Source organism: Chiloscyllium plagiosum, unplaced genomic scaffold (assembly GCF_037043375.1).
Source record: "Chiloscyllium plagiosum isolate Xiang-an unplaced genomic scaffold, Cpla_swu_hap1 HiC_scaffold_43, whole genome shotgun sequence".
Classification (NCBI taxonomy): domain Eukaryota; kingdom Metazoa; phylum Chordata; class Chondrichthyes; order Orectolobiformes; family Hemiscylliidae; genus Chiloscyllium; species Chiloscyllium plagiosum.
The window spans coordinates 19,794,082-19,800,448 of record NW_028270181.1 but is presented as its reverse complement, the minus strand read 5'-3'; the positions used below and the strand labels follow the sequence as shown (position 1 = coordinate 19,800,448).

Sequence of the window (6,367 nt, the reverse complement as noted above, 5' to 3'; positions counted from 1 at the left end):
GGGGGGGGCGGGGGAGAGACTTGTTGTGGTGATCAGTTGCTGCAGAGACTTGGTCAGACAAAACTGACCAATGATGTGTGGAAGCAGTAGCGATCTGTGCATTTTTCCAATGGGTGTTGTAGCCTGGGCCTATGGACAGTGGTGGTAGAGGCACGAATTTCTTCATAGCACCATCGCTGACCAGGAATCTCTCCCATGCCCGTCCTCTTGCAGGGTAAAAATCAACCTGTTCAAGTACGTGTGAACTTATCTTTCCTGGGGCAAGGCTCGCATCTGGTGTTTCTGGCTCTGATAGACATGGGTGCCACCCATTGTATGCCACAAGACCTGGAAGATTCTATTGTGGAGTCTGCCAGCAGATGGAGAACTTGCAGCCAGTGTTCCCAAACCCCATGAAAAGCAGGCTAAACCCAGATTAGAAACGGAGGCATGCAGGTGCATTTTTTAAAACCTGCACACCCCTCAAACCAGGTCCTTTATGAGCTCGTCCCCATCCTCTGTTAAAACTGGAAGTTTGGCCTTGCTCTGACTGACATGTGCTGGTGTACCTGGAAATGCACTATACAGTTTCATCGTTGGTGCGGTTAGGAAATTGAGCTGATTGATACAGAGAAGGATTGAAGACAACTGCCTATATCAATGATGTATTGAGTTGGGTGCTGCGATTTAGCACCATCTGATTAAATCAAGTCCCATGTCATTACAATATGGATTTTATAGTGCAATGTCAGTAGAAGCCCCTTCAACTACATTTTCAATTTTCGATTTAAAATGGGGTACTTTGAATTTCTTGAATCTATTAATTCGGAGTGTATTATTGATTTCTTGACCGAAATACACAATCAAAGGCGAGGCCTCAAGGCATTAAATCACTTTATAATTTACGAATTCACTGGATGGGGGCATCATATTTATTGCTGAGCCCGAACTGCTCTTGAGAGGTTGATGATGAGTGAGAAATGCTGCAGCCTTTATGACAGAGGGGTGTTAGGGAGGGAGCACCAGGATTTTGACCCAATGCCAGTGAATTAATGGTGTTACAGTCCCAGGTCAGGAGGGTGTGGGGGATTAGAGGGGGCACTTGCATTACATGGTGCTGTTCCCATGTATCTGCTGTACATTTCCTTCTGGGTGGTGGAGTGGACAGGATTGAACCCTGCTCCTCAAGAGCCTTGGTGAGCTCACATGCAAGTTTGTCAAACTGCTAGAGGCTGATTCATGGCATTCTCGAAACAGTTCCAGAACACTGTATTAACAGATGCTCAACCAAAGATGAGAGCACTAAACGCAGCTGAAATATTATATGTGAGGTTATCCAGTTTGGTTGGAAAAACAGGAGGTTATTATTTGAATGGCAATAAATTGGGAAAGGTAGAGGGGCAATGAAACCTGAAAGTAAGAGTTCAGGTGCAGCAGGGATGAATAATGGCAAATGGTTAAATAAAAATTAAGAATAAGGTGGCACGGTGGTTCAGTGGTTAGCGCTGCTGCCTCACAGCACCAGGGACCCGGATGCGATTCCAGCCCTGGGAGACTGCCTGCATGGAGCTTGCAGGGTCTCCACATGTCTGTGTGGGTTTCCTTCCACAGTCCAAAGATGAGAGTGTGATGCTGGAAAAGCACAGCAGGTCAGGCAGCATCCAAAGACCAGGACAATCGACATTTCGGGCATAATGATTCCTGATGAAGGGCTTATGCCCGAAACGTCGATTCTCCTGCTCCTCGGATGCTGCCTGACCTGCTGTGTTTTTTCCAGCACCACTCTAATCTCGACTCTGATCTCCAGCATCTGCAGTCCTCACTTTCTCCACAGTCCAAAAATATGCAGGCTAAATGAATGGGCCATGCGAAACCGCCCATAGTGTAGCCTAGGAGGTTTAACCATGGCAAAATGTGGGGTTATGGAGATGGGGATAGAGGCTTTGGTCTGGGTGGAAGCTCTTCAGAGGCTCATTGTGGACTTGATGGGCCAAATGGCTTCTTTCTGCACTGTTAGGAAGCTATGATTCCTTGGCCCATATGGAAAAGATCTTGAATTGGACTTGATGGTTCAAGTGGCCTTTTCTCTGGGTGAAGCATCCTATAAAGCATTGCCTCATGTCTTTTAGAGTCGAGACTGTGGCGCTGGAAAAGCCACAGCAGGTCAGGCAACAGCCAAGGAGCAGGAGAATCAATGTTTCAGGCATAAGCCCTTCATCAGGAATCAAGGTCGATTAGGTGGCAGTGCGTTGCTGCGAGTGGGGAGTGGAGGATCCAGAATGAGAACCTTTTCTGAAGGTTTCAGATTTTTACTCTGGTTCTGGTTGTCCTGCCCAGGTTCAAATTGTTCGGATTTGTCGCAGCTCCTATGTCCTTTCGGTCGAGAATGGTTAGATTAGATTCCCTACAGTGTGCAAACAGGCCCTTCAGCCCAACAATTCCACACTGACCCTCCAAAGAGTAACCCACCTAGACCCATTTGCCGCTAACTAATGCACCTAACACTACGGGCAATTTAGCATAGCCAATTCACCTGACCTGCACATCTTTGGACTGTGGGAGGAAACCGGAGCACCCGGAGGAAACCCACGCAGACACAGGGAGAATGTGCAAACTCCACACAGACAGTCACCCCAGGCTGGAATCAAACCTGGGTCCCTGGTGCTGTGAGGCAGCAATGCTAACCACTGAACCACCGTGCCGCCCCAAATTAACATAGAGTCATAGAGTCATAGAAATGTACAGCATGGAAACAGACCCTTCGGTCCAACCTGTCCATGCCGACCAGATATCCCAACCCAATCTAGTCTCACCTGCCAGCACCCGGTCCATATCCCTCCAAACTCTTCCTATTCATATACCCATCCAAATGCCTCTTAAATGTTGCAATTGTACCAGCCTCCACCACATCCTCTGGCAGCTCATTCTATACACGTACCACCCTCTGCGTGAAAACGTTGTTCCTTAGGTCTCTTTTATATCTTTCCCCTCTCACCTTAAACCTATGCCCTCTAGTTCTAGACTCCCCCACCCCAGGGAAAATACTTTGCCTATTTATCCTATCTATGCCCCTCATAATTTTGTAAACCTCTATAAAGTCACCCCTCAGCCTCTGATGCTCCAGGGAAAACAGCCCCAGTCTGTTCAGCCTCTCCCTGTAGCTCAGATCCTCCAACCCTGGCAACATCCTTGTAAATCTTTTCTGAACCCTTTCAAGTTTCACAACATCTTTCCGATAGGAAGGAGACCAGAATTGCATGCAATATTCCAACAGTGGCCTAATCAATGTCCTGTACAGCCGCAACATGACCTCCCAACTCCTGTACTCAATACTCTGACCAATAAAGGAAAGCATACCAAACGCCTTCTTCAGTATCCTATCTACCTGCGACTCCACTTTTAAGGAGTTATGAGCCTGCACTCCAAGGTCTCTTTGTTCAGCAGCACTCCCTCGGACCTTACCATTAAGTGTATAAGTCCTGCTAAGGTTTGCTTTCCCAAAATTCAGCACCTTGTATTTATCTGAATTAAACTCCATCTGCCACTTCTCAGCCCACTGGCCCATCTGCTCCAGAACCTGTTGTAATCTGAGATAATTCTACTGTATCCATGTTATGTATTGTATTGAACAAATTTTCTTATTCCATTTTCCTCAGAATTTTGTGGTGATATTGAAAAATGAGTCAATAAATGCCAGTGTGCAGAGGCGGTGGAAATGTCTGTGGTTACCCATTTCTTATGAACAAAGAAGTTAATCGGAAAAGAGGGCAAAGTAACTGAGCCACAGAAGCAAGTATAAGAAATTAGATAAGATTTAGAGAGTGGCCTGCTTGCTGGAGACTTCGAGTTGAGAAAGCATAATGGCTTGGGCCGCACAGTGGCTCAGTGGTTAGCACTGCGGTCTCACAGTGTCAGGGACCTGGGTTCGATTCTAGCTTTGGGTGACCGTCTGTTTGCACGTTATCCCTGTGGGTGCTCCAGTTTCCTCTCACAATCCAAAGGTGTGCAGCCTAAGTGGATTGGCCATGGGAAATGTAGGATAGGGAGGAGTGGCTGGGTGGGATGCTTTTTGTAGAGTTGGTGTGGACTCAATGGGCCTCTTTCCACACTGCAGAGACTCTGTGAGCAAAAGACAGCTGAGGGGAGAAATGCCAATTAATCTGACTAGCTGAAGAGAAGAGTTTCCTATGTACTGAATATTGCCACATAAACAATTTCAGCCAGAACAAATAAAGAACAGCTGCTGTTTATCTAATATTTAGTTTAAAAGCCTTGCAATTCTTCTAGCTTTTGTGCTTCTAGCCGTTCGATGTGGTTTTTGGTGAATGATTAATCCCATGAGCAAAGGTTGAGCTGGGCACTGAGAATTTTTCCTTCAGTCCTTGGAGATTGAGTGCTGGAACTGTCCTTTGAGCATCAGGGTAACATCCCGAACCCAAACATCCCGTCCCTGAAATGTGGATAAGGAGCCGGCACTATGTGGGAAACAGTGGTTCATCGAGATCTTGCTTGCGCAGCTAATTAATGACAAGAAGGTGGGTCTCCTGTACAATTAAAGATGGTAGGCAAACTCGGAGATCTTGATACAAAGCTGTAGCCATCTGTGGGCCATGGTGGATCAGAGAAGGACCCTCCATTATAAGACATCCGTCATTCCAACTTCTGAAAATGGATTAGTCTTTGCAGCAGGGCTACTGCTGTTGGGTGGAGTTGCGGGGGAGTGGGGGGTTTGGGGGGGGAGCGGGTGTGAGAAACCTTCACAAGGAAGCTTCTATCTCTTGCTGCACTCTGACACATAGAGATGGGGGTCTTGCCATGGCTGAAGTGCTGATCATTGCCCTACCACAGTCTGCCTCCAGGGCACTGCCACCAGATGGGGTAGCCAGCAACACCCACATACCATGAATAAAAAAGTCATAGAGGATCATAGTGATACATCTTAACAAATAGTCAAGCATTGCCATTGAGGTATTGTGTGTCAGAATGTCATTTACTGCAGAAGTAAGCTCCATTTCCCTTGGGGCTTCATAACTGAAAGAGTGTCTGGGTGTGTAAGTCCCACTGGAAATAGGTCTTGTTGGGATGAATGTCTCTCCTCTGGTGTTGGTTAATTTAATCTAGTTCCCCTTGCAACATTTTGCAGATAGGGATTCTGATTCCGTTTCAGTAATTGTCTGCAACTAGAATATTGATCACTTTGCGCTAACCTTTAACAAGTTTACTTCCATCCTTTTGAATGGTTCCTGGCGTAATTGCTGTGGTATATCTAACCAAGAATGGGCATGAGAAAAGGAGTCGAAGAACTCATGGGGGGTAGCATCGTCTTATCACTGGCATCTACCTGACTCTCGGACTGTAGCTTCATGACTGGAGTTTCATCTGGGACCTGTTTCCAGCAGAACCCTGCTCCTGGAGAGCCACAAACCTCACCTTGGAGAAAGTGAGGACTGCAGATACTGGAGATCAGAGTCGAGAGTGTGGTGCTGGAAAAGCACAGCAGGTCAGGCAGCTTCTGAGGAGCAGGAGAATCGACATTCATCAGGAAGGGCTGATGAAGGGCTCTGGCCCAAAACGTGAATTCTGCTGCTCCTCGGATGCTGCCTGACCTGCTGTACATTCTTGACACAAAGCTCACGTTGTACCATTCCTGTGACCAGGAGCTGTGATCGTAGCCTGTCCCACTAACATCCTTCCCTCTATCTCTCTCTCTTGTGTGCACGCTCTCGGTGTCTCTCTCCACATTGACATGCCATGTGTTATAAGTAATGCTAGCACTTTTTAAATATCAGTAATTCAGCAGACACTGAATCAACCACAAGACAGAGTACAGTAGTATATATGTTACAAACTGACGACGCTCTGTTGAGCATTTCTATAGTGAAATTCCAAATATGGCAGGACAATACGAATAGCAGTCTCTCATTAAATCCTTAAGATCATAAGACATAGGAGGGGGAATAATAGGATGAAACGTTTCCCCTTAATAGAGGGCTCAGTTGCTAGGGGACACAAATTTATAGTAAAGGGCAAGAGGTTTAGAGGGGATTGAAGGAGAATATTTTTAACCCAGAGTGTGTTAGAATACTGGAAGTTACTGCCTGAAAGGATGGTTGAGGCAGGAATCATCACAATGTTGAAGAAACCGTGCTCCAAAAGCTAATGCTTCCAAATAAACCTGTTGGACTAGAACCTGTGATCTTTAACATTGATGACATATTTATGTCGTGATTGTAACGAGGTCAGCCAGATGGACCTCATAGAATATGAGTTCCCTGATTGGGGCTGTTAATCTGGTCCAATCAGGGAGCCCTGGTTGACAGATAGGAACAGGAGTGTCAGACACCCTGAGAGCTGACTCTGAGGGAGCTGGATCAGTGTCAAGGTCTCT

The 6,367-nt window shown here is 46.5% G+C and overlaps 1 protein-coding gene across 13 annotated transcripts in view; it reads left to right on the top strand.

The window, feature by feature from the left end:
* rassf4a (Ras association domain family member 4a) overlaps positions 1 to 6,367 on the top strand; it is a 269,576-nt gene that overhangs the window by 56,329 nt on the left and 206,880 nt on the right. For 2 of the 13 annotated variants that reach the window (XM_043678858.2, XM_043678855.2), the window contains exon 1: positions 4,369 to 4,514. The exons of the other annotated variants lie outside the window; for them this stretch is intronic. The gene's annotated coding sequence lies outside the window, so the exon portion shown is untranslated. Of the gene's footprint in view, positions 1 to 4,368; positions 4,515 to 6,367 lie in introns of those variants that run through there. 13 annotated transcript variants of the gene reach the window in all.